Source organism: Bos grunniens, chromosome 1 (genome assembly GCF_055505025.1).
Source record: "Bos grunniens cultivar Pamir isolate PY7600 chromosome 1, Bosgru_T2T1.0, whole genome shotgun sequence".
In the NCBI taxonomy this organism is placed as follows: Eukaryota; Metazoa; Chordata; class Mammalia; order Artiodactyla; family Bovidae; genus Bos; species Bos grunniens.
This window is the reverse complement of record NC_141165.1, coordinates 113396771-113422631: the sequence shown is the minus strand read 5'-3', so window position 1 is coordinate 113422631 and position 25861 is coordinate 113396771. Positions and strand designations below refer to the sequence as shown.

Sequence of the window (25861 nt, the reverse complement as noted above, 5' to 3'; positions counted from 1 at the left end):
GTACCTCCAGTTTAACACTTAAAATCAGGCAAATGGAAAACACATCCAACTGGGAGTCTAACCATTGATACAAGTGGATGACAAATTCAGATTTCCACATTTTAACTGAGAGCCCCTGACATCGTTCTCCCTGGACACATCTGAAAACACATGTATTTACTGCTAGTGGGCCAGAGACCACCACCACACAGTTGCAGCTAAAATGCAAGTAGCTCTGCTTTTTTTGTATCCAGACCATCTGTTTTCAACTTAGTGCTCTACTGGACTTCCTAAAACCTGACCCACCTCAAAGTAAGATGACATTCTTTTTCCCCCAAGGGCACCCTTCACCATGAAAGTAAAGCATACGCATTAGGACCAGCTGGCTGGAAGGAAGCAGTTTCTAAAGTCAGTCCCATAAACTTTCCAGATTCTCAAGGAAACAAATGACTCATTGGAGCTCTTGATGTAGGTGTCCAGTGCTTCCCAAAACTTCAGCAGACAAGATGAGGAAGTGGAATCTATCTGAGGAACTGACCTTTGTTCTGGGGCTACTGCAGCTTAAACACATGTCTGCAACCTACTGGCCACCTGTAAGCAACTCCCTTTTGTTCAATGGCAACAATCCCAAGGATCTGTTTCCATCCATCTATCCATCATTCATCTCTCTATCCATCCATCTATCCATTCATTCATTCAACAAATATTTGAGCCTGATTTTAGGCTCAGGAGTATAGCAAAGATCAAGACAAAGTTCAAGAGTGACAGAGAGAACGTTTAGGAGATTGTTACATAAACAAATAAGAAATGATGGTGGCTTGGACTAGTAGTGGAGACAGTAAGAGGTAAACATAGCAATGAAACATTTTAAAGAGAGAGCTGAGAGGTCTTATGATGATTTAGATTCAGGAGATGAGGAAAAGAAGAGAACCAAGGATGACTCTGAAGTGTTGGGCTTACACAATGGGGTAGGTGGTTGAGCCATTTCCTGATACTCATTCTGTAAGAATAATCCTAAACCAGGTAGGTAGAATGAGTCCTGTTAACTGGTCTTTTATTTTATTCCTTGCTTTCTTGAGATACAAGATGCTATTTATGCTTTCAGCCCTTGGAATTTGTAATGACAGCTTTTTTTTTTTAATTGGGGGATAATTGCTTTACAATGTTTTGTTGGTTTCTTCCTTACAATGATGCGAATCAGCCATAATTATATATACATATCCCCTCCTTGAGCTTCCCTCCTCCCTCCCATCCTGCCCCTCTAGAAGGACAGCAAATCTTTTCTGCATGTATCTCAAAATAAGAAAAAATGTGTTGGAGTCAGAGATACATGAACTGTCAGCAAAGAGAAAATAATTCTCCTCAGTATCTGAGGAAATGAACAAATAAATGAAGGCTTGCATTTTGATTTTGCAGTCCTCCTTTGCTCCTTAAAATGAGCAACCTGATTAAGTCATTAAATGGGAATGTTAAAAGTAGGATTAGGGTCAGGACCTAAAATGTTTGCTCTCTTAAACAATCTGCAAAGATTAGTGGACTCCTGGAGATTGCCTCTCTGAACAGCCTATTGCATTTCCATATTCCATGGAGTCTAGGAAACAGCATTAAAAGGTCTTACACACTCATTCTGGGGCACTTTTTAGATTGCCTTTATTAAAGTAAGAACACTTTATACTAGTAGAATCCTGTTCATCTAAAGGTGGAAGAATTTGCAATCAGCAAACTGTTTATTGACTAGGTGATAACCTTTTGGAATCTAAATTAAACCTGGTGTGTGACATCAGTTTACCATCCCCTGGCCTACACAGGTTAGTAATTATCGGGCCAGAAGTAGACTGCTATGTGGGTGCTCAGTCACTCAATCCTGTCCAACTCTTTGTGACCCCATGGACTAGAGCCCACCAGGCTTCTCTGTCCATGAGATTCTCCAGGCAATAATACTGGAGATGGTTAGCCTGGTATAGAGTAGGGTAATAATTCTCTTAGTAAACATATTCACTGCAACTGACTGGTCCTTGAACATATGTAAAAGACTGCCCTGAGCACTCTAATTCTCATGTTGATTGGGAAGCACCCTGTTTATCTGAATTCCTTCAGCCTGTGAAAGTTTATCCATCAGACCAGCCTCTTGAAAAAGCACCCAGGGAGTTGCACTGGAAAAAACTACTTCTAAGAGAAACATTCTGTCCAAATGATAAGAACCAAAATGCAAATTCATTAACTCTATGAACATAACACATAGATTCTGCTAATAAGAATGACAGTTTTTATGCACGCTCTAAAATGTACCACAAGAAGGAAGCTTATTAAATAATAAGAATTTCAGTCAGCACACCTTGTCAACAATGCTGGAAAAAATAGAAACCCAGATGAAAAAAATGTAGTAAGTAGGTGGTCTTCCTGTCATACCAGCTGACTCACCCCACCCCCCTCAGAAGCCCTCTCAAGGGCACAAGCCACAGTTGCAGTCAACCCTCAGCATTTCTTTGCATGACGTTTGAACTTAGGAAGAAAAGTATTTTGCTAACCCCTTGGTGCTGAATGTTTGACCTTAAAGCTTACTGTTTGCTCCCTTTTGCCTCAGTCCTCATGACTACAAATGCTATTATTAGTCATAAGATTGTTCAGTCCCTTTTAAATTCCAGCCATGGTATTTGACTCTCTGGCCTAAACATAATAGGGAATACAAAAGTCCTAATTGTTTCTAAGGGGCCTAACTCTTTCATCTTTCCTATGTGCTCCAAATTTTCCTGGCTGTATTTGGAACCAGCACCTATGTGAAGTTTTAGCAGTGTTTGCCCCTAAATCCTTCACTGAACAAGGAGACATTCCTAGTTAAAAAAAAAAAAAAAAAAAAGCATAGGTTTGTGTGTGGACAGCCCTGGAACTAAATCTCAGCATTGCTACTGGTGAGTTAGGTGACTTTGGGAAAGTCATTAAAACTCTGTGTTTTGCACAATAAATGGAAGACACATGGAGGGCTATTATATAAATGATACATATATCATATAAAATTCCTGGCACAAAATCAGCATTCAATAAATAATGTATATTATTATCATCAACATCACGCCATTTGTGTAAAGGTAGGAAGTGACTGAACACTATTTTCCATTTCAGCCTAACCCTGGAAAGGCTTAAAATCTTTAATCTTATGATTGAATTGTTTATGACCACACAAAGGTATGACACATCCAACATACCTCCTAGAACAATCCACTTAAGAGAAACTCAGGCTGTTTTGAGTTTACTCTGAAAAGCCATCCTCGTTTATCTACCATAAAAGATCGCATGGGTGCAAAAATGCAAAAAGAGTCACAAAGTCATTTGAGTTCAAAGTGTCATTAGAAATGAAATGGTTCAGTTTATTCTTTACAGATGTGGAAACTGAGGCCCAGCTAAGGCAAGTGGTGTTTATAAAGTCATGCAACCTACTTTTCTGTCTCTTCCACAATATCACCCCTCACTGTCTGGCAGCATCAATCTCCCTTTCTTCTGAACTCCTACAGTTTCCAAAGCTAGCTCACAAGAGAGAGCACAATTACTACTGGCCTGATGTTCTCCTCATTGTTTCTTGTGTACATATTATCTTTGCAATTAGACTTATGGCCCCTTGAAGACAAGTACCATGACTTAGACTTATCTAACTGCAGTGGAGCAGAACACTGTGATGGATGGACTCAGATTCACTAACACTCAGTTGATCGGGCAGGGGGCAGAGAGAACAAGCTTTTACTTGTTTCTTTACCCATTCTTGATTAACTTCTGAGAATCCACAAAAGCTAATACAAAAACTTGAAACTGGAAAGTTTGATTGAGGTTTTGAACTAATTAGGGAGGGCAGGAAAGGACAGCAGATACGCCTCTCCTAATCCCATCCTACAATCCTTTCTTTGAAATATGGAGAAAATCCACTTGAGACTTCCCAGGTGACTGATAGCTGTTTTTAAATGAGATTTCCACTTCTGCAGCATCAATTTCTGGCAATAAGTCTGCTCCTTAGACTTGAAACTTTTCTCATGGGGTAAGAAAAGTTTTATTGAATCCATGTGATGAAAGATGAATAATATGAACCTCTATGAGCCAAAATTATTTAAAAAATCAATTGCATACTTAGTTGTACCAGAATGCCACAGCTTCGTTATATAGACATGAAGTGACACTTGGCACATCTTAGGAAAATATTTCTTATCCTTGCTTATTTTCTTTTAGCTTGTATTTATTGAGTGCATCTTGATGGTAATACTTACAGACCATTAAATAAACATAATAAAAAGTTAAAAGTCCAGATTCAAGAGTCAAACAGTCTGGCTTTGAATTCTAGGTTCACAACTGTAACTGTGTGGGCAAATCACTTAACATTACTGCCTCACTTTCCTCATCTATTAAGTAGGGAAAAGTAGGGGAAAAGAATAGTATTAACTCAGATTTGTTATAAGGATTAAAACAAGACAATACACGAAAAAAACACTTTAAATGTATGACACATGGTAAGCACTCAGTAAATATTAGTTATTTATCATTACTATTATAATCATTATTAAATACTTATATGTCAGACACCGTGCTAAGCAGTTTATATATTTTAGTAGATATAATTTTTGTAAAAATGTGTGAGCGTGTTCATTAATATGTTTCAAGCACCAGTAGGAGCTCCTAGCCCACACAGGCACTGAGTACATAACTGATGAATGAATAACTGATTGCACTTACTCCTCACCAAAACTTCACAATGTGGCAGGAACCCAGAATACAACAGTGAGCAAGACGATATCCTAACCTGCAGGAGGAAGCAGGGCCTTGCAGGGAAGGGAGGCAAGTCCTTGTCCAGGACTTGGACTTCTGATCCAGGTTGATTGCTCCAGTAAGATAGTACAGGGCATATGGGTGAAGGTATGAGGACCTTGATGCTGAGAAAGATTGAGGGCAGGAGGAGAAGAAGGCAACAGAGGATGAGATGGTTGGATGGCACTACCAATTCAACAGACAGGAGTCTGAGCAAACTCTGGGAGATAGTGAAGGACAGGGAAGCCTGGCATGCTGTAGTCCATGGGGTCACAAAGAGACATTACTTAGCAACTGAACAACAGCATGAGGAACATCTAGTCCAAACTCAAGGAAACCACAATGCCTTCTGGAAAAAAATGACATTCCGATTGACACGTGCAGGATCTGTTAACATGCGACAGAGCATGGTCATTTCCTTTGACCAGTGTCACTCAACATGATGAAATGAGGGAGAGAGAGGAGCCACAGAGGTCGGTGGGGCTCTGAGTGCAGTGGGGACTCCATCCTAATAGCCATGCAGCCATTTAAATGGCTTTAGAATGATGACTGTGGCTTCCTCCATCTCACTGGTTCTCAGAGTTCTACCATTTGCTTTGAGAAACATTAACTTTGACATTTATTTGCCTATTTGCAAGTCCACGTTGCTAGAACAATAATCACCTATGGTTTTCAGATCCAGGCCTGTTTTTGACCATCTTTTGACAGTGGTTTCTAAGCCCAAAGCTATCTTGAACCCTTTGAACCCAAAGCCTGTGGGTAGAAGTTCTTATCATGAGTAGATCGAATAGGATCTATCATTTTTGCCACAGAATTTCTCATCTGATTACCTCCACAATACCATACTATGATTCAACGGTTAATCTCTCTCTTAAGCTTATAGCAAAAGAGGCAGGTTAACTTTTTGTACATGGCTGACTCAACCTCATTAATGAGTGTATCTTCTATTATCTTCTAATATTAAATGACAGAGAATTTTCAAGGAAGAAGATAAGTAGCAAGATGTGGAGCAAAAAATAAGTTTTGTAATCCTAGTTACCTTCCATTTAACATGTTCTTAATTCCAGTTTTGATTGTGCATGTATATACTACATTACTCTGGACTTCCTAGATGGTCTCCCAGCTAACCTGAATGTTTCTTTTTAGAATTCAAGGTGATAACACTGAATAAGAATCACATAATAATAATAATGACACATAGATTTTCAGCTGGAGACCTCATGGGAATTTTATATTCACCAAAAAGCAGCCTTTTATATAAACGTGTCAGGTCAGTTGGCATAATTACCTGAGAAAACCTAAATTCAAACAATCTTTTCCATCACAAACCAGGTGTGAATTGGTTTATCTTTGCAGAATAAACTCCTTAGTGGTTAAGGTATTAGGAAAAATTTGAGAAAAAAAAACAGGCTATGTATTTAAAAACTGGAACCTAGTACTAGTCTGTGTGTGTGTGCTAAGTCACTTCAGTCATGTCCGACTCTGTGCAACGCTATGGACTGTAACCTGCCAGGCTCCTCTGTCCATGGGATTCTCCAGGCAAGAATACTGGTGTGGGTTGCCATGCCCTCCTCCAGGGGATCCTCCCAACCCAGGGATTGAACCCAAGTCTTACATCTCCTGAATTGGCAGGCAGGTTCTTTACCACTATCACCACCTGGACTATAAGAAAAGGCAGTCTTTGTTTTTGAAGTTAAAACCAGAAAGGAAGGCAAATTATTTAAGTCAAGACCTTAGAAGAATGATAAGGAATTTTGGAGAATGAAAACAAGTGGGAGGAAAGACTCCATCATGACTCCTTTAGCCCCACTTAGTTCTGTACTGTTCTGTTTGTGATTTTGGTGTGGTGAGAGGATGAGGGAGGGAAGACCGGCAAACAAGGGGCAGGAGAGGAAGAGTGGGAAACTGGACAAAAAGAAAGGGCTGAAAAGATGAAAGGCGTGGCAGGGAGCATTCTCAGACCACTTAGAATTAGGGAGTAGCACTGCAGATAGGTGCTCAGGCAGGCCATGCCCCTTGCTCACCATCAACTCTAACACCAAGCCAGGAGGAACGCCTACTGGGTGAAAAGTGCAAATATCACTCAGAGACATGCTATGTGAGTTATGTGGTGCAAGATGGGACAAAGGCATGAAAAGAACTGTTAAAAATGTCAGCTGATTGCTGAGCAGTCCAGCCAGCCCGCCAGTGAGACCAGAGCACATGCTCTGTGTTCAGTTGGTACGAAAGCTGTGGCCGCAGCCTAGGTAGAGAGGGCTGAAGGCAGAAGAGAGGGGCCTGGTGATCCCCACAGGAAGGCAAAAGATAGACGTAAAATCCAAGTAGGTTTTGTTGTTTGAGACAGAAAATAAATTGCTGACAACCTGGCAAAAGAAGAAGAATGGCTCAAGTTTATACAAATATCCATTCTTTTTTGATAACTGGAATATGATTAAATACAGACTTCCCTTACTTAATTAGTCATGAGGTTTGTTGAAGAATAGTTTTCAAGTCAAGCAAGCAAAAACCAGGCTAATGCAGGAAAATGCAAAAGAGCAAATGAAAGTATCCATCTTTCTTATAAAATCCCTGAGACTATTTTAGCAGACGCTGGGTTTCTTAAGTCACGGAGTGCTGTGGCTAACTCTGATATGGCTTTTGATGCTTAATTCAAAGTTCAGCAGAAGTTTAAAAGGAAATGAAGTGAAAATTGATCACTCAATATATAATCACTTGGAGAAAGAGATCCACCCCAAAAATATTTTTGCCATGGACTTTTTTCAATGCCCTACTTTTGAAAATTCTTTCAATAATGTAAATTTTTTTAAAATTCCATGCTTGGAAAATACAGAACAAAGTTCCATATAGTTCCACTATATACAAATCTCCTGTAAATGCATTATCATACTTAGGTAATTTAAAAAATAAAAATAAATAAATAAAATATTTCATGCTACTTAAGTGTTTGAAATCAAAGAATGTCTTTTAAAGAGAATCCTATGTGTCATGATATTCTCAATATACTTGTTTTAGTATGTGGTTTTAAAAGAACCCAGGCCATGAAGGATAGAAAGCATATCCATGTGGATAGAGAAGATGGGGAATTACAGACTCCTTTTCAGGGGATACCAACTTAAAGAAAAAACTCATATATGATATCAGTGGCCTTGCAAAAATATTCAAGCTATAATAAACTGGAAAATGACTTAGCATATACAAAAACTCATACCCTTTGACATTACTGTATCATAGAAGCAGAAATAGGTATCCAAGAAGATCTCATATTAAACTATGTAAGTTATACCTCAATAAAAAAATGTTAAACAGAGTTTAGAGGTTCTTGCTGTAGAAATCAGTCATTGGATGACACATTAACATACATAGGATTACTGCTATTTTAAGAATAGTGTTAGTTAAGGGAAAATAGCTGCTCTTTGGGGCCAAAGGATACTCAGAACTTACCCATGGGATTGTTGAACAGTAAAAGGACAAAAAACTTTAAAAATATTTTGTCCATTGTATCACTTTATAGTTGTGAAAAACAAGATACCCCTCCTCAACCCATTGTGATATGTACAGGTAAATTCTTGCCCAAGGGATTAAGAGTTAGGAAGTGGCCATTAATAGGTTGAGACTATCATCTCACCCATTCCAAAAAATATATATATAAATTCCAATGTTCTTTTATACTTTTATGACCCAATAAATAAGACCTGATTGGAACTAGATAAATGGGACAGGAAAAAAAATATAAATAGATGACATCTGAAATAGAAAGAAAATCCAGGAAAGAAAGAAGCCTGAAGTGTGTGTTTAACCACTGTATTCAGAAGAATGACTTTGCAGATAGTTCCCTCTTTTTAATGAGGAAAGAATAGGAAATGAATTTAAATTACAACCAAAGGAATTTAAGTTAGATTGAAAAATCTTATTGACAGTGAAGATTTTATAAACCCTGTAAAAGGTTCCTGGGAAGGATCCCCTATCTGGATATATTTTAGGGAAGAGATATACCTATTAGTCCAGGGTGGTTGAGGTAGAGACCTACCTGGAATTTGCTTTCAGCTGAACTCTGTAAATCCAGATTAATTCCTGACAACATTTGAGATGTCAGAGACAGCAAGTGCTAGACAATGACAAAAAGTTTTGTCCCTTATTAAAAAAAAAAATTCACCAAAGTAATCATTTCCTTGAAAAATCAATTGGCATATGCTAGCTGATTAAAAGTGGAATGTACAATTATAATAGACACTGGTTTTTATTTTCTTTTTAGCCTGGTTTCCAGTGGAAAGAAGGCTTATGAAATCTCTCTGGCAGGCTACTCCTTGCTTAATACTTTTTACTTTCCTTCTAACCAAATCTCTTAGAAGAACCTAGACCTAAGTAGAAATACACATGCCTTCAGAGCAAGTACCTGGGAAGGAAAAAAAATTCTCCCCCCACTGCAAAGGAACACTTGTTTCCCTCCTAACTGAAAGAAGCAGGGTGATCTCACCTTTACCATCATCCACATGCTCCTTACCCTCACACAGACTTCAGCAAGTTCTCTGCAACTTGTGGAACTTCCTCTCACTTCCGTAGCACAAACAAGAGCACTTGCACTCATAGTTCACACCAAAATTCTCTAATTTGTTGTACTTCTTTGTTTATACAGCTGAGCATCTGTGTGCCCCATTGTGTTCACACATCTATTGTCTGGTTTTTATTGTGAGCTCCTGGAGGAGACACATGGAGTCTGTTTGCTTTGCTTTGCAAAACACTGCACACGCACACTGTGCCTGACAGTGACAATTTCTGGCATGCCTGGATCCTCGATCAATCAACAAACTCCATGGATTGATCAAAGCAAGAGGGAGATGACTAAGACTTGGTTCTTAGACTCTATGTCATCCCATAATCTTCCAATATGCAGCACACCAAAACCCTAAGGACAGTCAGGGGCCATCAGGAACTGAGCAGTAAGGACAAGCGTCCAAACAACAACTGGAAAATCTAATAAACCAGGGTGTGAAACGTAGAGAAAATAAGACCTTATTCATTTGAGAGCTTTCCCAATACCATGACCCTCCCTCCTCTTGTATATAAACACAGTCTTGCTGATGCTGTCAGCTCAGAGCATCATCTGTCAGATTTAAGACCCTCCACAGAAGACTGTCAAGTCCAGTCTCTTGGCTTTCTTATTTCTTTATGTTTACAACCCAGATATTTTCACCAGAATCAGTATTTTTCCCTTCCCACCAATCCCTGCACAATCCCCCTTCAACCTTACTTTATGCCAGCCTTCCTCATTAACCCAAGAAGACAGAGACAAGTTGATCCATGTTTCGTGGTTGGGTTAAATATTTCCAATGCCTGTTCATCCTTAAGAGTCTTCAAAGCTACATCAAAGGACAAAATGATTGATAAAAGCCCATCCCTCAGGAAAAGCACAAGGACTGACATTTCATTTAATTCAATCAATATTTTCTAGGTACCAATTTTGAGCCACTTGTTTTCTGGGGAGAGAAAGGGGAGTAAAACATAAACGCTATCTTCAAAATATGTGTGTGTGTAATGAGTTAATTTGAGATGTTAAATTATCTTAAATATAAGAGATTGCTTTCTTGTAGAATCATAGTATGGATTAAATAATATAAGATAATATATATATATATATAAATTATACTGAGCACAGAGCCTGCCATATAAGACATCCTCAATAACTAATAGGTATTACTATTGCTGCTGAGTTATAGCTTAATTTAGAGCAATTCTTCTGAGAAGGTTATCTCTGGAAATCCAACTTGACCTTGGATTATGGGCAATATGTTTGATTGTTACAGGAGTAAGAGGAACCATCACATTCAAATGCAAAAACAAAAAACTATAATCAAGAACACTGAAGTCAGTATTTTCCCATTAAAATAGAGCTCAGCCACATTCTGATGTCCTGAGAGTTGGGTTGCCATCTTTGTCTGGAGTATTTCAGAACCTCGTCCACACCCCAAATATGCAGAGCACATTTTTTCTCCTTCCTGCTTCTTTCTATCATGGTCTGCACCAAAGTTACTCCACAGGCAAGTGACTATTAAGGGACACTTGAAGTTTTCCACATTTATTTCAAAGGTACATAAAATGCTTATTTGGGGGGCATCATTTTAATTTGTTAGCTGTTATTGAATCAGTATCATCAATTAGTCTTCGATAAGAACAAATCCACTTTTAACTGGAGGTGAAACTAAATCAAATTTTACTCACCCAAGGCATTTTTTTTTCACTTGCCTCAAATCACTTCACAGGTCATCTTAGATGATGTATGATGTTTAATTAATCAATTACTCAATTATTTAATTATATGGATGAATATATTAATGAATATTAATGAATCATAATGCAAATGACCAGATGATTGAATGCAAAGTTTCAAAATATTGTCACCCTTAATAAACGAATTCACTTACTTTGCACTTTTTGGTTCAATTTAAGCATTGCTATATAATGCAAAATATCTGAATAACTGAAAAGAGACTCCATGCTAGATTTTCCTTGAATATTGACCTTACAAAGACACAGCTTTAGTCTTTTTCTTGAACTCAGTTGTTTAGAAGACCTCTGAACATACCTTGAATCGCCATTATATTACTAATATTTTATCCTGTCTGAAAGTTTATCTAACAGTTTCATTTGAGGGGCTATAATTTCTCAGCAAGGATGAGGAACTTCTAGGAAAGGGTGATATGTTTTTATCAATAGCAAATGTCAAGAGGATATACCTACAATGAAAATTTCGTTGACTACTTCTTGTCAATGTCATTGACTACTTCTCTTCTTAAATTGCATCATGAGAACCTAATTTTAGATTGCAACCAGTGAACCTTCTGCTCTCCAGTTGTCTAGAGTCACTATTTCTCAAATTTATTTGCATATAGAAGTGTTAATTTCTCACTTCATCCTTCATTATTCCAAACTAGTAGGAATTTCAGATATACTTTGGATCTTTAGATCTTTTCAATGCTCTTTTTTACCAGGTCATTTATACTTGGCTTCTTTGAAGTATACTGTGTGTTTGTAAACTGTGTTACTATAATGTGCGTCTTATAAAAAAAGGGAAAATGAGTGTCTCTCTAACTGCAGGGTACTTAAAAGAAGGCCAGTTATCTACAATCCAGACCCTCAGTGGTGGCTTAGTACAACCTTAGGAGATTTATTTTCCTCTCTCTTATCAGGATTTAGTCATTAATTCAGAGTTAATCCTGTCTCTGTAGATATGAAATTTAACAATCCTTGTTTTATCTGAGACATACAACCTTAAATTTTTATAAAAAGTTAGCTGAAGGATGAAGGCATTCCTTCAGATGGGTGGAGAAAGGGAAATGGCCCGCCCACCGCTTCCTCCAGCTCTCCAAACATTATTAATGAAACCAAATCAGATGTACCACTCTATGGGACTGTGAAAATAGCTTTCAGGAACCTCAAGGCACCTTATCCAATTGTTGTTCTAAAGCCCTGGCATTTCTAAACCACTCAGATACACAGTTCCTATGCAAATCTTGTGCCCAATTTAACAACACTATAAAATCAATGAACATTTTCCATGCTCCAGACAACTGCCATGAATCAGCACAGTAAAATAAAATGTCCCTTGAAAAACTTGGAACTAAACCCTGGGATAATGTCAGTGGGATAAGAATAGGCAGTTCTTCTGTTTTGCTGATTCCTGATTTATCAATCTTCTTTAATATTGTGTGAGAGAACAGGAGGTCTCTTCTCATGACCTTCACTCACGTGTTGCACACTTCTCAGGATTAAATGAGTCTGTGCAACTACTGCTAGCAAGGAGACTGGCCCAAAGGACATGTTTAGTAAATGTGCATTTCCCATCCCTTCAAGAATCATAAGAATGTGGCCTGCCTGCTTTGTGAGGAAACTATAAACTGGTAGGGATAGGCTATGTTGAAACACATATCAAAACTTGTGCTTGAGTGTCCGAATGTTATATCACTTCTGAAATGGTGTGGCCTATTTATAAATAGCAATTCAGATTTTTCTCATGAATTTTATAGAAACAGATCTCATTTCTGTAGAATCTTGTAATCATAGTTGGCCACTGAGACCCAGCCACTGAGGTTCCTGCAATTCCAGAAAGAATAACACCAAGAGGGACAGCTTTAACTCTCATCCACTCAAGGGGACATGTAAGACATCTCCTCATTCCAGAGGTTTGTATTAAACCAGCCTCAAAAGATGAAACTCTGTTTTCAACACTTTAAGTGCTGAAAGGGAAGTTTTTCAAGACGTGTTCCTTACCCAGTGAATAAATCATATGTTCAGCAGCAAAAAAAAAAAAAAAAAATGGTGGGAGGTGCACATTCTTCAAGTCAAAGCAAGGAGCCTGTTGAGTGGTGCTCTAGTTTTGAAAATATCTAATTTGACAGGGGAGCTCTCATCACAGTCCTGAAATGATTTTATGATGTTGTGATCTTGTGCTGGCTGTTTCTTTTTTTTAAATTGAAGCAATGTACTTTAATCAGAACCATCAAAGCTTTGGAAAATGCCCATATAACATACAATGTCTAGGTTTTTTTTAATGGTTTTAAATGCGGTATCTTCTGCACTGCTAAGTTTTATATTTCAAATGTACAAAAAGTATTTGTAAGGCATCCAGCAAATATTTATGAATCACCTACCGTGTGCCCATCCTAGTTCCAATCACAAGGGATGTTGTTGTTTGTTGTTTAGGCACTAAGCCACATCTGCCTCTTTTGTGACCCCATGGACCATAGCCCAGCCAGGCTCCTCTGTCTCTGGGATTTCCCAGGCAAAAATACTGGAGTAGGTTGTCATTTCCTTCTCCAGGGGATCTTCTTGACCCAGAGATCCAACCCACATCTCCGGTATTGGCAGGCAGGTTCTTTACCACTGAGCCATGAGGGAAGGCAAGGGATGTTACTAAGAATGAAACGAGTTCTCTGCTCTCAAAGAGAGTGGAGAGAGAGGAAGCGTTGCTGTTGAGGCAGACTATGAACGGATAATATGTACGATGAAGTAGGGAGTGTATAAGGGTTACTGTGTGATGAAAGGGAATTAGAGATACATGAAAATGAGTGGCTGACTTTAGATTAGATGGTCAAGAAAAACCTCTCTGCAGAAGTGACCTGTAAGTTGAGATTTAAATGAACAGCCCAGCATGCAGGGTTCTGCAGGAAGAGCATTCCAAACATGGGAGCAGTAGAGGCCTGAAGACGGGGACCAGCACGATATTTCCCACAAGAAGAAGGCCAGTGTGGCTGGAGAATAAAGGGCAAAGGGGAAAGAGGTGTAGGGGAATGGGGAGGTCGGCTGAGAGAATTATATGGGGCCTTTCAGCGAGAAAAGCAGTTTAGATCTGATCTAAGTGCTGTGGGGTTTCCGTGGTAGCTCAGCTGGTAAAGAATCCGCCTGCAATGTAAGAGACTCTCGTTGGATCCCTGGGTCAGAAAGATCCCTTGCAGAAGGGATAGGCTATATACTCCCATTTTCTTGGGCTTCCCCGGTTGGATCCCTGGGTCAGAAAGATCTCCTGGAGAAGGGAACAGCTACCCACTCCAGTATTCTTGCCTGGAGAATCCCATGGAAAGAGGTGTCTGGCAGGCTAAGTACTGAGGGGAGCTATTAGGTGCAAGAGTAGGGGTGTTAAGCGGTTGAATGGCGGATCAGACTTTTTCAAAATTCACCTCATCTGCTCTGTTTGTCGGCAGAGCAAAAGTAGATACATTTTTCATGCAATTGGCACTATGGAAGAGTTTCCTTACGCATAAGCTAAGGAAATTAGGAGGGAAAGTGAGGGCAGTTGAGGCTGGCCACGCTGTGGCAGGAGGGGCCGTGAGGGCAGGAAGTCCAGAGCCGGGGTCTGAGGAGGAGAAGCCGGTGGTCCTTATACAGGCTGACAGGAAGGTGTCAGCCTCCCGCATCCCCGAGCGCCCAGAACTGCTATGTGGCCGCCTGGTCCTTCAAGAGCAGGAGCCAGATGAAATGCGGGAAATGGAAAGACAACGTGACCGTCTCAATCGGGTAGAACAAGCCACAGGAGGCTGTTCGAAGTGTAGTGAGAAGCCTGGGTACCAATCTGCGGCTGAAGCCATGCTCCCGGGCATCCTGGAGACGCGGCCCAGCATCTTTGACCTGGGTCTGAGGGCTATGCCCCGGGCCCTAACCTGCTGACATTGCCTGGATGCTACAGATGGAGAAAAGCCTTCTACTCGGGTCAGGAGCCCCTGAAGAACGCCTGCAGGCCTGGGCCCTCTGATTGTCAGACGGTGCGCCGTCTCGGGGCCCAGCTAGCCTGAGACCAGGGAGAGGCTCCTGGCCTTGAAGCAGCTCAGCCAGCCCCATGCCGCGTTCCGGGGTCGCGCCTCTGCGCCGCCGAAGGCTAAAATCATGGCAACCGATGCCGTTTCGCTTCATAAACAACAAATTTCGTATCTCCGGAAAGTTCAAAGGTCTCTCCCCCCTTACCTTGGTTTGGATCTTCACCCCAATGCTTCCTCCCTTGTCAGTGACATCACCCAGGAGACCGAGGAGACCCCTTGGAGTTTTTGTTCTGCCAGCCCTGATGTTGCAGAGCAGAACACAAAGCTCCTGTGTCTCTTTGTCCCAGGCCGGCAGCTTTGCAGACGTGATGGGTAGCCCAAAGGCCTTTCACGGAATGATGTAGAGCCAAGACCCGAACCCGGGTTTGTTGAAGGAGGAAGGCCCTTCTGTCCTTATCTCTGAATTTACTCTCAAGGAGGAAGGTATCACAGGAAACAGCGCTCAGTTCTGCAAACTCAGTCTCACCCTCCTGGAATTACTTCAATAGCTGCCGTCCACACCGCAGGTGTTGCTGCCCCTTAATTAGAAAGCTTCAACAAGTCTTGCTGGAGGTTAAAGCTTGGACTTAAAGAGAAGAGCTGCCTTATATGTTTTCCATACTTCAGACTTGGGAATCCCTGGTGGCTCAGAAGTGAAGAATCTGCCTGCAGTGCAGGAGCCGGTGGTTGGATCCCTAGGTCTGGAAGATCCCCTGGAGAAGGAAATAGCAACCCACTCTGATATTCTTGCCTGGGAAATCCCATGCACAGAGGAGCCTAGTGAGCTACGTTCATGGGGTCACAAGAGTCAGACACGACTTAGCGACTAAACCACCAGCAAAATTCAGACTCAACAGAAGGCCAGTTTTGAGCTGAAACACGTTGCAAGTAATTGTACCTATTGGCATGTCCCAGTTTAAAGGGTGAGACAGAGGTTTCTGGTTTTTCCTTGCCCTTGGGCAAAAACAGGTCCTAAATGAATGACCAACTTCACTGCATTAAACTCTGAACATATTTCTTTATTTTCCAGAAAATTTGTACTATGTACACTCCACTTTACCCAAACCAATGTTTAATTTTTTTTTATTTTTGCCAGTTTGATAACCAAAATTTTAATTCCATTGTGTAATTAACATTTCCTTTACTTACTAGGTTGAACATTTTTTACATTTTTGTTAGCCTTTTTGTTTTTTTGTGTGTGAATTGTGTTCATTTAATTGCTCATTTTTTAACACAATGTTACAATTCTTTCCCCTGATAACTCATAAGTGCTCTTTCTATACAAAGGATATTGACTGTCAATTTTCTCAAACAACTTCACAGGGTGTCTTTTATATTCAATTTCTTAAATTTTTACTGTAAAAATAGCACACACACATGCGGGTATGCTCCAGTTTTCTATTGCTGCATAACAAGCCACATGAAAATGTAGTGGCTTTGAAATAACCAACATTTTATTGTATCTCACAATTTTATGGGTCTCAGCTGGGAGCTTTTTCTCTCTTTTGGCTTATTTACCTGATAGATTGGCTGACTTGGAGGGCCTCACATGGCTTTACTCACACATTTAGTGCCATGGCAGGGATAGAAGGAAGTCTGAGCTCTGCTCGAATTGTCCCTGGAGCACCTAAACCTGGCTGCTCCTAAGGACAGTCAGATTTCTTAATTGGGGGCTCAGAATTCCAAGAAAATATTCTAGAAACAAAGTAGCAACTGGTCTTTCATGACCCAGTCTCAGAAGTTACATAGTGTCAGTTCCACTGTGCTCTATTGGTCAAAGCAGGCACAAACCCTTCCAGATTTAACTGGGAGGGAACACAGAGGTCGGTTAAACAATCTGTGACTGTTTCAAACTTCCATAAGGATTAAATATTTAAAAGATTAAAACAAATTCCACTTCACCTTTTATTTGCTTATAATGTTTTTAAAGAGCCACTGATTTTTAAGTACTTATATTAATTTCTTCTTTGTGATTTCTTCCATTGCTTTGTAATTCATTTTTAAAAATTATTTTCATACTGTGTGTCTACAATATTAAGGACATTATCAGTTACTATATTCAGAGAAATGACTGTATGGCCTTTAGATGCTTGAAGTACTATGTATTTTGGCTGCACTCATTTAATATAGTTTTTAATCCTTTCCATCCTTAAAATTCATCTAAAAATTTAGGTTAACCATACATTTAATTATTCAGTTGCTGTAGAGAGTGAGGGATCAGATCAGATCAGTCACTCAGTTGTGTCCGACTCTTTGTGACCCCATGAATCGCAGCACGCCAGGCCTCCCTGTCCATTACCAACTCCCGGAGTTCACTGAGACTCACGTCCATCGAGTCAGTGATGCCATCCAGCCATCTCACCCTCTGTCTTCCCCTTCTCCTCCTGCCCCCAATCCCTCCCAGCATCAGAGTCTTTTCCAATGAGTCAACTCTTTGCATGAGGTGGCCAAAGTACTGGAGTTTCAGCTTTAGCATCATTCCTTCCAAAGAAATCTCAGGGCTCATCTCCTTCAGAATGGACTGGTTGGATCTCCTTGCAGTCCAAGGGACTCTCAAGAGTCTTCTCCAACACCACAGTTCAAAAGCATCGATTCTTCGGCTCTCAGCCTTCTTCACAGTCCAACTCTCACATCCATACATGACCACAGGAAAAACCATTGACTAGACGGACCTTTGTTGGCAAAGTAATGTCTCTGCTTTTGAATATGCTATCTAGGTTGGTCATAACTTTCCTTCCAAGGAGTAAGCGTCTTTTAATTTCATGGCTGCAGTCACCATCTGTAGTGATTTTGGAGCCCAGAAAAATAAAGTCAGCCACTGTTTCCACTGTTTCCCCATCCATTTCCCATGAAGTGATGGGACCGGATGCCATGATCTTCATTTTCTGAATGTTGAGCTTTAAGCCAACTTTTTCACTCTCCACTTTCACTTTCATCAAGAGGCTTTTGAGTTCCTCTTCACTTTCTGCCATAAGGGTGGTGTCATCTGCATATCTGAGGTTCTTGATATTTCTTCCGGCAATCTTGATTCCAGCTTATGTTTCTTCCAGTCCAGCGTTTCTCATGATGTACTCTGCATATAAGTTAAATAAACAGGGTGACAATATACAGCCTTGACGTATTCCTTTTCCTATTTGGAACCAGTCTGTTGTTCCATGTCCAGTTCTAACTGTTGCTTCCTGACCTGCATACAAATTTCTCAGGAGGCAGATCAGGTGGTCTGGTATTCCCATCTCTTCCAGAATTTTCCACAGTTTATTGTGATGCACACAGTCAAAGGCTTTGGCATAGTCAATAAAGCAGAAATACATGTTTTTCTGGAACTCTCTTGCTTTTTCCATGATCCAGGGGATGTTGGCAATTTGATCTCTGGTTCCTCTGCCTTTTCTAAAACCAGCTTGAACATCACGAAGCTCACGGTTCACATATTGCTGAAGCCTGACTTGGAGAATTTTGAGCATTACTTTACTAGCGTGTGAGATGAGTGCAATTGTGTGGTAGTTTGAGCATTCTTTGGCGTTGCCTTTCTTTGGGATTGGACTGAAAACTGACCTTTTCCAGTCCTGTGGCCACTGCTGAGTTTTCCAAATTTGCTGGCATATTGAGTGCAGCACTTTCACAGCATCATCTTTCAGGATTTGGAATAGCTCAACTGGAATTCCATCACCTCCATTCGCTTTGTTCATAGTGATGCTTTCTAAGGCCCACTTGACTTCACATTCCAGGATGTCTGGCTCTAGGTCAGTGATCACACCATTGTGATTATCTGGGTCGTGAAGATCTTTTTTGTACAGTTCTTCTGTATATTCTTGCCATCTCTTCTTAATATCTTCTGCTTCTGTTAGTTCCATACCATTTCTGTCCTTTATCGAGCTCATCTTTGCATGAAATGTTCCTTTGGTATTTCTGACTTTCTTGAAGAGATCCCTAGTCTTTCCCATTCTGTTGTTTTCCTCTATTTCTTTGCATTGATTGCTGAAGAAGGCTTTCTTATCTCTTCTTGCTATTCTTTGGAACTCTGCATTCAGATGTTTATATCTTTCGTTTTCTCCTTTGCTTTTCACTTCTCTTCTTTTCACAGCTATTTGTAAGGCCTCCCCAGACAGCCATTTTGCTTTTTTGCATTTCTTTTCTATGGGAATGGTCTTGATCCCTGTCTCCTGTACAATGTCACGAACCTCATCCCATAGTTCATCAGGCACTCTATCTATCAGATCTAGGCCCTTAAATCTATTTCTCACTTCCACTGTATAATCATAAGGGATTTGATTTAGGTCATACCTGAATGGTCTAGTGGTTTTCCCTACTTTCTTCAATTTCAGTCTGAATTTGGCAATAAGGAGTTCATGGTCTGAGCCACAGTCAGCTCCTGGTCTTGTTTTTGCTGACTGTATAGAGCTTCGCCATCTTTGGCTGCAAAGAATATAATCAATCTGATTTCAGTGTTGACCGTCTGGTGATGTCCAAGTGTAGAGTCTTCTCTTGTGTTGTCGGAAGAGGGTGTTTGTTATGACCAGTGCATTTTCTTGGCAAAACTCTATCAGTCTTTGCCCTGCTTCATTCCGTATTCCAAGGCCAAATTTGCCTGTTACTCCAGGTGTTTCTTGACTTCCTACTTTTGCATTCCAGTCCCCTATAATGAAAAGGACATCTTTTTTGGGTGTTAGCTCTAAAAGGTCTTGTAGGTCTTCATAGAACCGTTTAACTTCAGCTTCTTCAGTGTTACTGGTTGGGGCATAGACTTGGATTACTGTGATATTGAATGGTTTGCCTTGGAAACGAACAGAGATCATTCTGTCGTTTTTGAGATTGCATCCAAGTACTGCATTTCAGACTCTTTTGTTGACCATAATGGCCACTCCGTTTCTTCTGAGGGATTCCTGCCCCCAGTAGTAGATACAGTGGTCATCTGAGTTACATTCACCCATTCCAGTCCATTTCAGTTCGCTGATTCCTAGAATGTCGACATTCACTCTTGCCATCTCTTGTTTGACCACTTCCAATTTGCCTTGATTCATGGACCTGACATTCCAGGTTCCTATGCAATATTGCTCTTTACAGCATCAGACCTTGCTTCTGTGAGGGAAGTGTGGCTAAATAGTTCTTGTTTAGTTCTTTGCACTTTTCAGGTTCATTCTTTTAAAATGAACTGAAACACAATGAGCTACATTTGGTCTGTGTAGCTAGTAGTTCCCATCAGGTGTTGCAACGGTGCTCAAATATTGAAAAAATTTATTCATTTCATAAATGTGATTGTAGCACTCTTTCTTACAGTGTTCTAAGTGGCAAAGCAAAAAAAAAAAAAATGTGTCCTCCCATAACAGCATTTAATTAGCAATTATTTTAAAGGACATTCTTCTAGCTAACAGAAAGGAAAGAACTCTGTTAACATATATTGTAAAAACTTAATAAATGCTAAATGATGGTGGTCATCTCGTGTTCTAAAATTTTAGATTGAGATCTGTTCAGTTATTTTCTGTTTCCAATGGTACATTTCAAAACCTGGTTTTGCCATCTCAGTATGGAACTGTGAAAGCTGTGTGGAAAGAAGTAAATTGAATAAGATGTATGACACACATAATCACGATCTTCAGTGTTTCTATTTATCCTGTGTGTCTTTCTCCTATTTTCTTTTCACCACATTCAGGAAAAGAAAAAGGAATTTTGGAAGAAGAAAACATTGGGAAAAATGTTATTGTCTAATGCAGTTAATCACAGGGTGGAGTTTCATATCTTTTTTTTTTCTAACATTTTATCTCCCGCACTAAGCATTGGGCCTTTTGCATAGTAGCGCTCAATGGATATTTAGAGAAGAATGATTTGGGGACAGGCACAAATGTATTTACCAGCCTGTTCCTGTGATCTAGTTTGAATCTGGAGAGTTTCTTTTTCATGGAGGCAGCTATATTTATGGAGTATTTTTTCTATATCTGTCTCCACTGCCTGTCAGGCATACCACACAAACAGTAGATTGGGAAAGTCAAGCCCTTGAGTCCATTTACAGCCTGAACTCTATTATGGGAGATCACTTGAGATGCCACAGTTTCTATACACAAAGTATTCTCAAATCATCTATGGTTAACCCAAATTTTAACTTTATGTCAGAATATCCCCAAGTTGAGCCGAAATTCAGAATGCTGCTGGGTCCACTCTTCTGGCACAAGCTCAGGTATCAGAGCCTGGGCCTTGTGTTTGGGGAACATAGGCCTTCAGCAGCTAGAACCATTCAAGTCCTTCCTCATTTTGTGTTGAATACAAAATACATGTAAACTCCAGAATTATACTCTTCAATACAGTAGCCATTACCCACAAGTGAATATTTAAATCTGAATTAATTTAAATTAAAACTAAAAATTCACTTCCCTGATTGCATTAGCCACATTTCAAGTGCTTAATAGCCATTTCTGGCTAGTGGCTGTCATATTGAACATTGCAAAATGTGAACATTTCCTTTATCACAGAAAGTTTTACTGAATAGCACTGCTCTAGAATATATCACTTATGTCATATTGCAGAAATTCTAAATTAGAAACCCAATTCTGCATTTATTTCCTAATCAACAAATCCTGGCTTTCAAATCTTTTTAAGTGTCTAAAGTTTCCCTGCTTAAATCTTTTTCTGAACAACAAATATAAAGAATATTTCCTAAAAAAGTCTCTGTGAAATGTACCAAAACAAAATAGAGACTAATATGTGAAACACAGAGTTAAATTTCTGCAATTCTGATTAAATGGGGAGAAGTTTCCATACAACTTGTAAAAAGTCTAAATTACAGATGGTTTATAAAGTATACTCTAATTAAAAATCTCAAACAAAAACCTGAAAGTGCTGCTGAATTAAAGTTCTACCAGACCTGATTTGACAAAAAATAGAGAATAATTTCTAATTCAAATACTATTGTATGCAAATTAGATGGAAATATGTTGATGGCAGAGATTCCTTTTCTTAAATTAACCTAACATTGCTCCCTGAGGTATTACTTCCATAAATTTCCTCCCACTGTAGCAATTGCCCTCACCCTTTCTAAATTACCTGCAGTCTGTATTAACAGAAATTAAATTAATGGGAACCTAGCACATAATATAACCATGAAAAGCAATAAACATATACAAGAAATGTTTATTTGGATAAAAATTATATATGTGGTAGTAAGTGTTTAAAAATAAATAAGCACCTATTTGCATACATAGAATTGCACAAAATTATTCTCTCTCTGAATCAGCATACAAATATCTCTAATATCAACTAAATATGCACTTAAATTCTGGTCCATAACAGCATCTTTTATTGAAGTGTGTATTTATACGTTGCTATAATGTAATTTCTCCTATGATCCCAGAACAGTGCACTTTGATAATAATCCAGATTCTTGTTGTCTTTCCAACTGAGTAAAAGTATTCTCTTTTTTTTTTCTACCCCAGAAGCTGTTCTGGAAGTGGAGCAGCATCTGAAGAGACGGAAACCAGCCCACACGTGCCACAGGGAGGCACAAGCAAGGACAGCGGTCCTCGATTCCGCAGGCGGGCCAAGTCTAAATGTAAGTGTGAGAAGCCATGGGGGGCACGGTGGCCTGGTGGCTGGTGGCCCACAGGCACTGTGGGTCCATCTGCAGAAGTCACTGTCTGTTCAGGGAGCTCGGGGGCTGTTGGGGTGTCCAGCCTGCCTGCTTGTCCTATTTCCCACCCTCATCTCCACTGCAAAAGCCTTGAAACCATCGCTACGAATGCCAGGTTTTAAAATCCCTGAGAGTAAAATACATGTGCAGAGTGTGATTTGAGCTGATTTTTAAGCCCAGGCATGCTGAATAGAGTCTTAAAATAATCATTTCCATAGGACCTGACTAGGTATCCAAGTGTTCACCAGATGCTAGCAGCTAGATTTTGCAGAAGAAAATTGCTAACTTAAGCTTCTTTTCATGATTCAGCAGAGGGTTTTAAGTAATAAAAGATCTGGAGATTTGTAAAATAAATAATTCTAGCGCAAATGGGAAAATTAAAATAATCTTATCATCTCCCAGTCATGTCTGTATGTGCTTTTCTACCATTATCAAATTTCTCTTAATTGTGCCAATTTTTTTTTTTTCTGGCTGATACTTTATAGTTTAAAGTTATGAGTTGTAATGAAGAAATGATTCCTTTCAGATGACTGAAGTGACATGTACTAAATTTTCCTAAAGACAGTCTAGGATGTATGAAACAGTGCATGGTGTAACAAATATAGTTTTATTCATATGTAATATTGAACATATCAACAGTGAAAAATAATAACAGCATGATAGAATCTCTTTTATTCCTTAATAGATCTCTCAGTAGAAGCAATTAAAATATAAAGTAAATCATTAACTTTTGAACTTTGACAGAAAAAAATTCTATCCATTTCTGACAAGTAGACATTATCTCATAGTATCCACAGCCATCTCATGCTTATTACCCTTGCCTGGTCTTAAGTGTGACTTTTGGACACACAACTCAATGTTTCCTATTATTTAATAGTACAATGGCTTTTTATAGTCTATTTAATTTTATTTAGTAATTTAAAGAATGAAGAGTTAAGATTCCTCAGATTTTTGTGTTGTTGCTGAAGGTGCACTTGAACAAAAAGAAAAACACAGCATCTAGCCCTATACTTAATGCCACATGACCACATCCTCTCTAGAATGAATCTCTTCAGAGTTCCTGGAGAAATGCAAATACATTATTCATTTTCCTAATGTATCACATTTTTTACTGCAGGTACCCCTAATTATTTTGGCTGCATTCCATCAAGGCCAGATGTTAATTGAATGAAATATTTATAATGTAAAACCATTGAATAAAAAATATATGCTCACTTAAGCAACAGGTTGTAGAACTCAAGCCAATCACATATTTTGGAGAAGCTGAAGAAGGAGGCATGATGTGGGTTACATTCATAATGTCAGGGTAAGGTTCTGAACTCAACCCAGAGAAACTTGATAATTGTTGGAACCAACCAAAGCTCGGCTACTTTTGGATTTGTTGTAACAAAATCTTGCTGCCAAAGGCATTGATGGGTTCACACAGTGAAAAATCACAATAATAATGTTCAAGTAAATCAAAAAAATACAGAAGGTGGTTATTATAGGGAAGAGGAAAGGAAAGTTATAAAGTTATGATGGAAATATCAAAAATACATTTTTTTGAACTTTTAAAAAATTTAACTTTGTTTCTAAACTAGGGTGCAAAAGCAAGAAAATGTAGTTTGTTCAATAAATGGTTTCACTCAGTGATCAACAGCAATCATTCAACAAGTGAAAATAAAAATTATATTTATTCAGTGTAGCCATCAGTTCAGGCAGAACGGAAGCTTATAATAGTTTTCTAGTAAAAAAAATAATAACCAGACAAAAGTCATTTTTAAGAAGGAATTTTGACTGAAAAGGAAATAAAGAACTTTTTGAGTGCATTCTTCTCAGCAAAAATGAACTTGGCTTATGCTTAAGTATATTTAGTCATTTCACATAGTATAAAGCTAAATATTTTATGTGGTTTTTAAGTTCTAGGAAGAAATTCATGGAAACAAATGTAGAAAATGACCCTAAAATTTTAAATATGAAAACTATAATAGACTTACAATTAGGGAAATAGATCATAATAACTAATCTGCTATGTGTCCTCCAAAAGTAAAGAACATAACTTTTTAAATTATTTTTTGGAAAATCTGGAATTTTATTTCTGATCATCTTTATATCTTCTGAAAATATAGATTCCTGAATCATATATCATAGAAAGTTTGTTAGGCTCCATATTTTTCCTCAAGTTTGAAGACTGTATTTCTGAGTGACGATTATCATAGAAACAAAGTCCATTTGTTCCCTAAAAATACTCGATGTGTTTTACGCACAGTAAGCACCAAATAATATGGTGAAGTGAACTAAATTATTTCCACTTTCTGTTCAGAGATTAATGTGTCTCTTGGACTCACACTACAGAGGTGGTGTCTCACACATGTGGATTAATGAGTTACATCTGTAACCAAAAATATCCATGGAAAACCTGATAAATTGATCCATATCTGTTTTATTAATCAAGCCCAGTACAGAAGGGTTTTCTTGTGGTTATACTATATTTTGGAGATAAATAGAGTGGGGAAACCACAGGTCAATTTAGAAGTCGTTTGAAACACTGAAGAACGTATGATTCTATTACATGACAGTAATAAAGTCAGTCCTTGATGGCTGTAGCGCTGATATATAAGTATTATAAATATTCTGAATGTATAATTTTACTGAAGAACATATGACAGTGTCCAAGAAGACCCTAACCATCTAATATGTAATTTATTTCTTGTTGCCACTCTCTTCCTTCCTAATTTTTTTAAAATAAAGTTAGCATGTCTTGAACAGCCTTTAGTTGAAGCAGATGGCTAGAAATCAGAAGTCCCAGATTCTATCCTTGATTCTCCTACCAACTGGGAATGTGGCCCTGGGCAAGTCATGAGAGTAAATCTACAATAAAAGAGAGCTATAATGCCTTACATATGCCTGGTGCTTTATGATCTTACACAGCATTTTTGAATACAATATATTATTTAAATCTTCCTCACAGCATCCTAAGAGGAGTCTGGCAGTTATTAACAATCCCTGTTATAGAGAGTAGAAATCTGAGACCCAGAGACACTAAATCACTTCTCATCTCAATATCAAATGTCAGGGCCAGAAACAGACATATATGATGATTCCACGCTGGTCTTTGTCTCCTTTCCCATGCACCACACTACCTTGCTGCAGTACCTCCAAAGCTGAACTGTCCAGTATGGAGCCATGAGCCATAGGTGGTGATACAATACTTGAA

General features: G+C 39.0%; 2 protein-coding genes across 15 annotated transcripts in view; one reads left to right on the top strand and one right to left on the bottom strand.

The window, feature by feature from the left end:
* Window positions 1-17075, bottom strand: part of LOC147380100 (uncharacterized) — a 699587-nt gene extending 682512 nt beyond the window's left edge. For 5 of the 14 annotated variants that reach the window (XM_086410524.1, XM_086410508.1, XM_086410509.1 and 2 more), the window contains exon 1: window positions 15217-17016. The gene's annotated coding sequence lies outside the window, so the exon portion shown is untranslated. Of the gene's footprint in view, window positions 1-15216 lie in introns of all 14 variants that reach the window. The other 9 variants (XR_015167018.1, XR_015167012.1, XR_015167022.1 and 6 more) reach the window with 5 other exon arrangements.
* COL8A1 (collagen type VIII alpha 1 chain) overlaps window positions 1-25861 on the top strand; it is a 170753-nt gene that overhangs the window by 85433 nt on the left and 59459 nt on the right. Inside the window, exon 2 of the mRNA XM_086410491.1 lies at window positions 22472-22587. The gene's annotated coding sequence lies outside the window, so the exon portion shown is untranslated. The remainder of the gene's footprint in view (window positions 1-22471; window positions 22588-25861) is intronic.